Raw genomic sequence first — 13,347 nt, forward strand, 5'->3', positions numbered from 1 at the left:
CCCATTTTTCAAGAAGGTCCTGAACAGAAAGTAAAATCCAATTTTTTTAGGAGGGTGCTGAACATAAAGTAAAATCCCATTTTTCAGGAGGGTCCTGAACATAAAGTAAAATCCCATTTTTTAGGAGGTTCCTGAACATAAAGTAAAATCCCATGGATGTGCATTTCCAATGATAGCTGAATTAAGTGAAGCGAATTTGCCCCTATATCAACAAAGAAAATTTGTCAGTTAAAAACTTAGTGGTGGCTTGCAGATCTTGGCTTCTCAAGTATCTGCCCAGCACTCATTCCTTTCATCTTTGTTCTAAATCGCTAACACTTGCCCTGTCTTGCCGCATCATTGACCCAGATCCAAATCGAGGAAAGTGAGTTCTAAATCGCACAGTGGGCTTCCATTTTACCATGCCTCTGAGGTGCACCCTTTTCCCAAATATGAATGCTTCCACGAATCCAATAGCCTATCGGTTGATAGACTTCCTTTATTTCGTGTTGAATTACAATCATATTTCTTTCCTGTGCTGTTCCTTGGCTTTTCTTCGTATAATTGGAAAGACTGGTAGTAAATTTTGAAATCCTTTCTCGCTTGTTTTGACACAGACTTGACTTAAAATATAAAAAAATGATGGTGAATTTTATTTTGATAAATGACATAAAAGACAAAGCATGAATATGTAAATGAAAGAAAAGGGCAATGTCCCATATTCAAAAAGAAAACTTATCTGAATACGACAACCAACTCCAATGAGTATGACATGCATTTTGGATTAAGCTGCCTGATCTTCCTATCCAGACTCCCCATTTGTTGTTAAGTTCGTACCTTTTGCCACTGAGCCGCTTCTTCAAATCCATTCGACTCATACATCACATTCGATTGACGACATCTTAAAAGACTTTTGCCAACAAATCTCTTTCTTCTCACTTTTTACTTTTCTCTTGAACTCTCTATCGCCTTACGGTGCCTGTGAGGGTTTTCACCAATAAGACTCTCTCATTTTTATTTCTCAACACTCACCATCGCCTTATGGTGCCTGCAAAGGCTTTCACTAATAAGACTCTCTCATTTTTATTTCTCTCCACTCACCATCGCCTTATGGTGCCTGCAATGGTTTTCACCAATAAGACTCTCTCATTTTCATTTTCTCTCAACTCACCATCGCCTTATGATGCCCACGGGGGTCTTCACCAATAAGACTCTCTCATTTTTGTATTTATTTCCCGATTTCTTATGCTGAGGGAGACAAGTGGTACTTCACAATGTATCATCATATCCATTGCATGCTTAGCCTTAACATTATCAAAAATTGATCTGAAGGACTTTCTTTGGTTGTAACTTGGCTTTTGGTTAAGGTTAGAAAAGATGGTAAGGGGCTCAAATGATACTTGAAGTGGGGGTGGGACTTACAACTTTTGGAACCGACTCAAATAACACATTAACTCATGCCCCAATTTTGTTGACTGGGTGAATCTTAAATCTTTATTTGATTGGTCCAAGCCCGAAATAGGGCAGCCTACGTATCTCACTCCCAAGAGAGGATAATCAGGTTAGACTTAGTTCTATCAGCTTGTTCTTTGTTTTGATTTGATTTTGATTGATGATTTTTTTTGGACTCTTTCTTTTATTCTTATTTTCTTGACATTTATCTTTGACTCTATCTTGATTCCAAAAGAGGGATATGAAAGAAAATTGAAACGAAGCTCAAACGGGTAAACAAAGAATGACACAATGTTTGGATAGAAGAATAAAATGCCTTCATCATATCAATCTTCAAAAATGCAAGTACTAAACATGCAATAAAATCAACAAAGGATCAAATATCATACATAGTATCTTTTGACCGCATCAGCATTGATAGCCATTTCTGCCATTTTGCCTTCAATATCTGTCAAATATAGGGCTCCATTGGGTAACACTTTCTTCACAACGAAGGGACCTTGCCAGTTAGGGGAGAACTTGCCTTTCGCTTTAACCTAGTGAGGAAGGATACATCTCAATACCAACTGAACGACTTCAAAATTCCTAGGACGGACCTTTTTGTTATACGCTCGAGCCATCCTCCTCTGATACAACTGTCCATGACACACAGACGTTAGCCTTTTTTCCTCAATCAAACTCAAATATTCCAGTCGGGTTTTTACCCATTCTTGGACTCCCATATCAACAGCTAACCTCAAACCAAGAATACAGGCTTCATACTCTGCCATATTATTAGTACAGTAGAATCAAAGTTGTGCTGTTACCGATAAATATTGTCCCAATTCAGAGATAAGAACCACACATATTCTGACTCCTTTCATATTGACAGCTCCATCGAAGAATAACCTCCAACCTGGATCAGCATCTATAATGACTTCATCGACACACGACACTTCTTCGTCAGAAAAATATGTCTTTAATGGCTCGTACTCTTTATCGATGGGATTCTCAGCAAGATGATCTACCAAGGCTTGGGCTTTCATGGTGGTTCGAGTCACATATACAATGTTGAACTCGGTACGCAATATTTTCCACTTTGCCAATTGACCCATCGACATAGGCTTCTAAAAGATATACTTCAAAGGATCCATGCGGGAGATGAGATAAGTAGTATAGGGTGAGAGATAATGCTTCAAATTTTGTGCTACCCAAGTTAGGGCACAACACGTCCTTTCAAGAAGAGTATACCTGGCCTCATATGCGGTGAACTTCTTGCTAAGATAATAAATAGCCTGCTCTTTTTTGCCTGTGACATCATGTTGACCCAGGACACAACCGAAAGAATTGTCCATAATTGATAAATATAAGATCAAAGGCCTACCAGGATTCGGGGGTACCAGCACTGGCGGATTTGAAAAATATTTTTTGATTCGATAGAACGCTTCCTGACATTCTTCAGTCCATTTTACCTCAACACTCTTTTTCAGCAACTTGAATATGGGCTCACAAGTGGTTGTGAATTGAGCAATAAACCTGCTAATGTAGTTCAGTCTACCAAGCAAACTCATCACTTCCGTTCTATTCTTGGGTGGGGGCGAATCCTAAATGGCTTTGATTTTCGAGGGATCCAATTCAATTCCCCGACGGCTGACTACAAACCCCAACAGCTTTCCAGATGAAACTCCAAATACACATTTTGCTGGGTTGAGTTTGAGATTATACTTGCAAAGCCTTTCAAAGAACTTTCTTAAATCTTTAACATGATCGGCCTGACTTTTTGACTTAATAATCACATCATCTACGTAGACCTCAATCTCCTTATGCATCATATCATGAAACATAGTGGTCATGGCTTCATGTATGTTGTTCCAGCATTTTTCAAACCGAATGGCATCACTCGATAACAATAAGTCACCCATGGTGTGATAAAAGACGTCTTCTCTGCATTGTCATCATCCATAATGATCTGGTGATATCCGGCATAGCAATCCACAAAAGAGGAAACCTCATGTTTAGCATAGTTGTCTAGCAAAATATGGATGTTGGGCAGTGAAAAATCATCTTTCGGACTTGCTCTGTTCAAATCACGGTAATCAACACACACTCAAATTTTGCCATCTTTCTTTGGTACGGGAACAACATTGGCTAACCACATGGGATAGCGAGCTACTCGAATTACTTTGGCTTTAAGTTGTTTCATGATTTCCTCTTTAATTTTAATACTTACATCCGTTTTAAACTTCCTCAACTTCTGTTTGACAGAAGGGAACGCAGGATCAGTTGGCAATTTATGAGCCACTAATTCAGTGCTTAAACCAGGCATATCATCATAAGACCATGCAAAAACATCCTTACAATCCATTAATGCTTGAATCATTCCATCTTTTAGCTGTGGCAAAACATGTACACTGATTTTAGTTTTCCTAACATCTTCTTGATCCCCTAGATTTATTGGCTCAGTCTCATTCAAATTAGGATTCAGTTTATCTTCAAACTATTCCAACTCTTTGCTTATTTCTTCTAGTGCTTCTTCTTCATCATATTCCCCATCCTGCTTCATTACATCTTGATTAGTTTGGATTTTAAAGTCAGGCTGAAAATTCCGCATGCATGTCATGTCATTAGAATCAACATAAAGAGAACTGTGTAAGAAAGAAAAACAAAATATATTAGACACAAAACAAAAGGGACATTGCATTTCATTAAATAAAAGATAGAAGGGTTTAAACATAGATGCCAACATAACATAAACAAACTAAAATCCAAATTACAACCCTAAAATAACTCGAATAAACAGAAATAAAAATAAAATAAACTACCAAAACTCCCTCCTGATGGGGAGAGAAGTGACTTCCCAATTATTGAGCCGGACAGATGGACTTATGAATTGCACGTCTGCCATACTGGTACCTTCTCCTGCTTCAACCATATCAACTTCAATAAAAAGGTTCTGGAAGTCATCAATCAATTCAACTTCAAATTCCACATGCTTCGTGACACCGCTCTTAACAAATGATTCACTGAGTAGTGGCATTGGGCGAGGGAGTGACTATGTTTCCTTTTTCCTTCCCATGGCTTTCTTCAGATCTTCAGCTGTAGGCTTAAATCCCAGACCAAACATGCCCACATTCTCACTCGGACATATGGGATGAACTATACCGTGCAGAGACGCTCCCAAACCCTTTCCTAGCTCAAATCCGTATTTCCAAAGTTCACTCACTATCATGATAGAAGCAGAAGACAATTGCGGTTCCGGTATAGCCTGCCATTCAAGGATACGATTCACTGACACTGTATCAAAAATTTGATAGACGAATATCTCCTCTACGTTATTTGCTTCAATAAGAGACAAGGGAGAATCTTCGTAGGCTGTCAAATCTCCTTCACCATGAATAACTAATTCTTACCTGTCATGCTCAAACTTAATCATTTGGTGCAGTGTAGATGCAACCGCCTTGGCCTTGTGGATCCACGGCCTTCCCAACAACAGATTGTAAGAGGCGTCTACATTCAATACTTGAAACTCTATGGCGAAATCAACAGGCCCTATGGTCAACATTAGTTCTATTTCGCCAATGAAATTTGATTTTGCACCATCGAAAGCCCTAACACATACATTGTTGGGCCTGATCCTGTCAGCACCAATATTCAACTTTTGTAAAGTAGAGATAGGTCAAATATTTGCACCTGAACCTCCATCAATCATAACATGAGTAACGTAGAAATCTTCACACTTCACTGTAATGTAAAGGCCCTGATTATGCCATGTACCTTCAACAGGCAATTCATCGTCAGAAAAGCTGATCCGATTGACCTCAAAGATTTTTCCAACCATTTTCTCAAGTTGGTTGATTGTAATCTCCCTTGGAACATATGCTTCATTTAATACCTTCAGTAAAACATCACGATGCTCCTTGGAGTGCAGTAATAAAGATAAAAGGGAAATTTGAGCAGGGGTTTTCTTTAACTGGTCTAATATTGAATACTCTGGCAATTTCATCTTTTTCAAAAATTCTTTGGCTTCTTCCTCAGTGATAGGCTTTTTGATAGATGGCGGTCCACTCACCGTTGGCTTGGACTTTCTTATGCTTTCAGGCACGAAGCATCTTTCTGACCTAGTCAAACCCCCTACCTCATCTACATCTTCCACTACTTCTTTCCCGTGATAGGTCATCACAGTTCACCCATAATTCCAGGGAACCCTTTTCGTATCAACTATCGAAGATTGGGTCACCGGTTTGAGGACAATAGGCGCTGCCAGTGCTCCTTTTACCGTCAAGATGGGCTGACTCAGAGCTCCCACCACTGTCAACTTAGGTTTATCCTGACTTAAATCAACATACCTTCTGGCGCCTTGTACTGTGATCAGGGGTTTCTTTGTGCTTTTTTAGGCTTTATCTTCTCTCATTCCTTCCTGGCTTAATGACATTTCTTTTAAAGACTCTGCTACATTTACCGATTTCTCCTCAATGGTCTGTATCTTGACAATAGGATTATAACCCCTCGAAGAATCTTTCCCATCATACATCAATTCTAACATATTGGCTTCAGCATGGGTTGGCAGCGGATTCTGGTTAATGTTTGGACCCTCCGAGGCCTGGACCAGCATCTGATTTGTGTCAATTAAATCTTGGATAGCTCTCTTTAAATGCCAGCATTTCTCGATATCATGGCCTGGCATATCAGAACAGTACGCATACCTTAAAGAATAATCGAGATTCCTTGGTGGTGGATTTGAAAGCCTTCCTTGAATTGGGCTCAAAACCTTCAACTTTCTCAACCTATCAAACAAGCTAGCATATGACTCCCCAAGAGGTGTGAATTGATTTTTGACCGCCTTCTCTTTCTTATACTCGGGCCTAGGCTGAAAGGTGGGTCTGGAGGGGTTTTGGTAATTTAGTGGAGCGAATGGGTGATTTTGTGGAGCTTGCGTGCGCCACTGCGGGTAAGAAGGGGTTTGGGCATATGGCTGTACGCTATACACTGGGTATGGGAGTGGTGGAATGGAATATAAAGGGTTTTATGGAGGGTAGTAATGGTGGGGAGGAATATATGGAGCTTGGGCGTAGACTTGGGCTTAGGATTAGGGATAGGGGCGAGGTGGTCTTTTGGGATAGGAATGGGTTCCAGCTACGACAGTCACCACGTCCTCTTTCTTCTTTTTACCTCCAAATGCGCCAGATCCACCTTGAATCGCTTGTGTGGTGGTTTTTAATGCAGCAAAACTCACTATTCAGCCGGTCTTAATTTCATCCTCTATTATCTCCCCCATTTTGAGGACTTCCATAAAAGACTTTTCCATTGCCGGAAGTAAATGTTAAAAATAGGTCTCATCCTGCGCTTGAATGAAAACTTCTACCAACTTACTTTCTTTCATTGGAGGATTTACCCTGGCGGCCTGTTCACGCCACCTTATCACGTATTCCATAAAACCTTCAGTGCTCTTTTTTTCATATTGACCAAGGATTTTTCATCCGAAACCAGGTCGATGTTATACTGAAAATGTTGAACAAATTCAGAAGCCAAATTATCCCAGTTGTTCCATTTATCAATATCTCGATCGATAAACCATTCTGAGGCCAGATCAGAAAGACTCTCGCCAAAGAAGGCCATGAGCAGTTCTTCTTTTCCTCCTGCAGCCCTCAACTGGTTGCAATAACATCTTAAGTGTTCCACGGGATCACCGTGTCCTGCATACTTCTCGAACTTTAGCATCTTAAAATCGGGGGGAAGGTTGATGTCTGGGAACATGCAAAGATCTTTATAGGAAACACTCCTATAATCTCCGATTCCTTGCAGATTCCTCATAGCTTGTTCTAAACTTTTCAATTTTCGGGCTATGATATCCTGTTCCTCTGCTGCGACAGGTTTCTCCGTATCAAATGGAAATGCAGGCGGTTGAGTGTACCCATATGGTTCATTCATTTGCAAAGTATTCGAGGCATAATACTGACTATCTGAAACCTTCAGTACTAGCTCACTGGAACACCTAGGAAGCCTCATTGTGGGACGCGCAGCATATATAGGAGTTTTATGTGGTGGCAGAGCCACGAATACCGGTGTGATCGGTGGCACTGGCTGAGCAGCGGGTCTTGATTGGGGAGCTGCCAAGGGCATACCAGAACTGCCAGGATAATAATGTCGCAGAGTGAATCTTGGGGCATGCTCAAGTGACTCAGTAGGAGCAGAGAATTGCTCCTGAGAGAGCGGTGGGCAATTAGAGATATTCCCAAGACCTTCAGGGAGCGGAGGAGGATGCATTCTGCTGGCCCATGCCCGGTGTAAATCTATCAATTATTGCATGAGCCTTACTACCTCATCATTGTGTTCAGAACTTTCTTTACTTTGATCCTGATCCGGGTCAATGAGCGAATTTTCAATAACCTAAAAAATAGTTATAATTTAATGTTCGAAAAGGGTTTTATTATTTAAGTGACAAGAAATGAAAATTTGTTGTGGAAAAGGATTATTAACATTTTTTATTCAGAGTCGCCACTTGGCATAATCTAGTGTGCCAAGTCACCATTAGAAAATCCTTTTCAAAAACCATTTGACTCTTTAAACTGGTTTGCGAACAGAGATTCCGGCTAAGGAATTCTGTTGACCGAGGGGAAGGTGTTAGGCACCCCTCGATCCCGTGGTTCAACCACGGTCGCTTGGTAGAGTGTATCGACTATTTTTTGGCACTAAGAAATGTATAAACCGCATGAAAAAGCATGCCAAATAATCAAACAAAACAAAATAATCCAAAATGTAAAGTCCAGTCCAATTATTACAACCCGAAATAGAAAGGGACTGAAAGTAAACCTATGCTAATCCTAAACTAATGCTCTACCCGACGCCTCGGGCCTTCACCACGAATGTCCTCTGGGTACATGATACCTCGGGGCATTCCCCGGTGAATAAATATGTATACAGATACTTCGGGGCATTCCCCGGCCAAATTATACAATTGAATTAAATACGATAAACTAGAAAGAAACATTCACACGCACATTCCAACATCCAACCAAAACATCAATCTTAAATTCTTGCCTACCCGAACCTATATTTCCTATCCATTTCAACCTAAACACGATCCAATCATGTTCACAAATTTAAAATTTTATTCCGAATAAAACAGAACAACCGACAAACTAACATTAACCTAAAATCATTCTTTTTATTAATTTCTCGATCCCGCCCCGCTAACATCATTTTTTATCAATCATATTACGCATATAATCATCACATCAGAACTTCAACAAAAATCCACCAACCATGGTTGCACCAACATAATCAAGACAATTCAACAAATCAAGGTAAAGAAAAGAGAGTTAAGAAAGTGGACCTTTTGATAATCAATTTCAGTTGAATAATGATGTTAAAGAATCCCGAATTTTGAATCCCGAATAGAATACCTCAATCGGAAAAACTCCCAAGCTCGGTATCGCCAAAATTGAAGCTTTAAACCTGATAGACTGCTTTCGTCGATAATAGGGAAATTCTAAAATCCAAAATCCTTAGATGAAGCTTTCAAAATTTGACGTATTATTCCGCTTAAACAAAGTAGAGCCCGCATCCAAAATCCTTGAAGTCGACCTTGATTCAATCGACCTCAACTCGAATCAAACCCCCAGTAATGGACAAATCTGAAATTGACCCCGATTAATCGATCAAGACGAACGGAACCCAAATCCCTAAACCAATACTTCTGCCGATGTTGTTACTTTTCACTAAAACAGCGAGATCAAGCGAGATGGAGTTGGGTTACTGTCAATAGCTTCGCCAGAACTACTCGAATATCACCAGAATCAACTTAAATGAGCTGATTTCAACTAGCTTAGTGGCTGGTTTCAAAGCTTAAGGTGGGGCAGCACTATTTTTATGTTTTTTAAGTGAGTTTATGCCAAATTTGTGACAGCTTTGGCATGTTTCTGGCGAGTCTGTTGCCGGAACAATGACCCCACTCACAAACTGTGTTCCCTCAGCTCTTACTCTCGATCTCTCTTTCTCAATGTTCTATGTGTGTGTGTGATTTAGGGTGTGTAGGTGTACGTGTGTTCATGGCTAAGAAGAACAACCATGGAGATTTCTTTTTTTTTTCGTCCGTCTCTCTCTCTGTATATCAGCTCTTCCTTAATTCACTCTCCTCCTATTCTTTCCTCTCTCACCTGGTGTGTACTGTTGTCTCCATGGTTGTTTGTTGCAGCGTGTTGATAGGGATTTGTGTATGCGTGTAGAATGAGGAAGATGGGTCCTTGGTCTCTTTTCTGCTTCTCTTTTGTGTGTGTATATATGAGGTGAGGGTGGGGTAGGGGGTAGTGGTGAGGTGGGGTAAAGTTTGGTAGGATAGGGTAGGTAGGTGTTGTTTTTTAATTGGAAGGATAAGGGTTAGGTGTCTATTTTTGTTTGGGTAGGTTGCTAGTATAAGATAAAATTAGTTAGAGGATTGTTATTTTTGTTATTTGTGGAGGGATTATCACACGGGTGAGGGTACACGGTAGGGTAAGGTAAAAATGGGTAAAACAACATCGGGGAGGGACGAAATTAGGTGTCTACATAATTGATACATGAAATGTAGTCAATTCATCAAAGGCGGCTTCTGAATCCTCTCTTTTTCGCTTTTGAATCTTTTCTGTTTCTTCAATTATTCTTGATACAATTTAAACATTGTATAATAAATATATATATATATATATATATGTATGTATATATGTACATATATGTATGTATGTATGTATATACATATATGTATGTATGTATATATGTATGTATGTATATATGTATGTATATACATATATATGTATATACATATATATGTATGTACATATATATATGTATGTACATATATATATGTATGTATATATACTTGTTTTATAAGGATCGTGCTAAGTTTCGACCCAAACTCAATTAATTGAAAACTATTAATATTTTTTATGAGTTTATGAATATACATTCTATAACTATAAATAGAAATATATTTTTTCAGATATTTATCAAGTCTTAATTTTATTCATAATTTCACGTGGCAAGAATTTAAGTTAGTTAATAAGGTAATTTAAACTTAGTTTTAAATTAAATTAAGGAAAAAAAGAAATCCATCAAAAAGAGCCTCGAGAATCTATTTTAGTTTATGCCTAAGAATATTGATTCTCAATTAACCAAAAAAGATATTTAAAAATAATCTGATCTTAATTGATACCATTTCATTTTTAACTTTATCAATAATTTTAATTTCAATATTTAAAATATTTTATTGATAATTTTAAAAGCAAGATAAAATTGTCTATAAAAAAATTCTATTCAATTCATAAAAAGTAATTACGAAATATTGAGAACCATACTCAGTTTATTAGAAATAAATATAATCTTATACAATTAGTTAAAAGATTTAGCAATTAGTCAAGGGAATCTAAATCACAACTCTTTATAATTATGTTCCAAACTATAGCTACTCCACTCTCAATTTCGTCTGCCTCTCTACTCTTTAAAATTGTTGCTATCAATTGTAGGGTAAATATCATTCATGGTCACTTAACTTTGTATTTATTATCAAAAGTCATTTTTCTTACATTCAACTTTATATCTATTACGCAAAAGTCACTTTTCTTTCATTCATTTCATCCATGTCATTTAACTTTACTCCGACTATCACAAAAGTCACTATGAACGGATTTTATAATAATTCTATCGGAAAAATGATGTGGCAACCTTAATTAGTTCTTAATTTTAATTTAAGTGAATATATATTACTCATATCTTGACCCTTTCTATATATGCACAACCCAATTTTTCTTATGGATTATTTAATGAAAGAATACCAATTTCTTAATAGATTAGATTACCTAATGAAGACTATTTTCATAAAAAAAAAAAAAATTGGTTGATATTTTTATGAAATAACATTATACTTATATATTCTTAAAATCTTTTAAAGTTGAGATATGTGTTGGTAAATTATTTTTTTCCACTAATATATTATGGCATGCATTTGATAAAATTATTTTTCTCCCTCTAAAATTATGACATGTAGTTGATAAAATTATTTTTTTTCATACATTCTTTTTCTTGCTACGTGGGTCTTTGCATTCGGAATATCATAATATTATGATAAACTACTCTATTTATTGAGTTTGTCTTTGTATTTTTAATTGTTTGACTAATCGATTAATTCTCTTAAAAATTTTTATTATAATATTCAATTTTTGATAAATTACATATTGTTTAATTAATTTAATTGATAAATATAAAAATTAGATATCCTATAATTTCTTTATCTATTAAAGTACTTATATTTTATAACTTTTATTAACAAAACTGTACATTAATATAACATTATTTGTACAAATTTTGACAATACTTATTCAATGACACAATTAAAAAGATTTTATTTTAAAACTATCTTTAGCATGTTGATTAATCTTCAAAGAATTAAAATATTTTTTTTTTAAAAAATAATATCATACATGTATTTCTATTTTATGAGTTTTGAAGAATTTATCTTGTTTATCACTCTTTTTCGATGCTCCTTTTTGGCAGATGATTGTAATATTATGAAATGTTTCATAAACGTATCAAACAAATTTTTTTATGTAAATTGTCTTCATTAGGTAATCTAATATATTAAGAAATTAGTATTCTTTCATTAAATAATCCATAAGAAAAATTGAATTGTGCACATATAAAAAAGGTCAAGATATGAGTAATTTATTATATATTCATTTAAATTAAAATTAAGAACTAATTAAGGTTGCCACGTTATTTTTTCGATGAAATTATTGTAAAATCCGGTCTAACTTTTGTGATGGTCGGAGTAAAGTTAAATGACCATGAATGAAATAAATGAAAGAAAAGTGACTTTTGCGTAATAGATACAAAGTTAAGTGACCATGTATGAAATGAAATAAAGAAAAATGACTTTTGTATAATAGATACAAAGTTAAATGACCATGGATGAAATTTACCCATGAATTGTAATTAGGCAAATTATTGCTAGCTAATTATTTATAATTATGGTCCAGACTGTAATTGTTATTCATATAAATTATAGCTACTGTATATGCCCATGCTCCAAACTGTAGTTATTTGTTAAAATGAAGCACAACCATATAACCCTCTTTAGGTTTTGGTTTTAATTTGTCATCATTATGGGTAAATATTTTTTTTTTTATTTGTCGTTACAAGTGGGTAAAGTATTTATTTTAATGAAACAAAGAAAAGTTTGGTGACTTAGATTTATTATAGTGAGCAAGTCCATCTACTTTAAAGTGACAAACAAAAAAACTGTGATGCTATTACATATTATAATGAAAATATTTTCATCCATTTACTCATTAACTAATTGTTATTTCACGGTGAAACAGTGGATTTTGCACAATTGGAATGACCAAGATTGTGTGAAGATATTAAAGAAATGCAAAGAATCAATTCCAAATAAGGAAAAGGGAGGAAAAGTGATTATCATAGATATGGTAATGGAGGATAATTGTAGCAATGAGCAGCTTTTTCAATCACAACACTTCGTGGACTTCATCATGAGGATTAATTTTGCTTCCAAAGAGAGAACTGAGAGGGAATGGGAAAAACTTTTTCTAGATGCTGATTTTAGTGAATATAAAATAATAACTTCTCTTGGCTTGAGGTCTTTGATTGAAATTTATACTTAAAAAGGACAATTAAGGAATAAATTTCTATTTTTGAAGTTCCATATATGTAATAATAATATTAGTGCAGTAGCACTATGCTTTTCCTTATGTAATTTGTTTTTTATTTGGTGTTCGGTATCTCATTAGAGTCTGTTTAAATTTAAATTTATGTGGATAAAATGCTTCCTAACAAAGACGATTCCGTATTTGGGGGCTCAAATCCACGATATTTGATTAAGGATAAAGGAGCTTTTATCATTCTACCACAACCCTTTTTGGTTTTACATAACACTAGATGAAGGTGTCT

General features: G+C 36.1%; 1 pseudogene; it reads left to right on the plus strand.

The window, feature by feature from the left end:
* Positions 1-13,061, plus strand: part of LOC107866156 — a 23,957-nt pseudogene extending 10,896 nt beyond the window's left edge.
* Positions 13,062-13,347: the final 286 nt, after the last annotated feature.

This window comes from Capsicum annuum, chromosome 3, assembly GCF_002878395.1.
Source record: "Capsicum annuum cultivar UCD-10X-F1 chromosome 3, UCD10Xv1.1, whole genome shotgun sequence".
Classification (NCBI taxonomy): domain Eukaryota; kingdom Viridiplantae; phylum Streptophyta; class Magnoliopsida; order Solanales; family Solanaceae; genus Capsicum; species Capsicum annuum.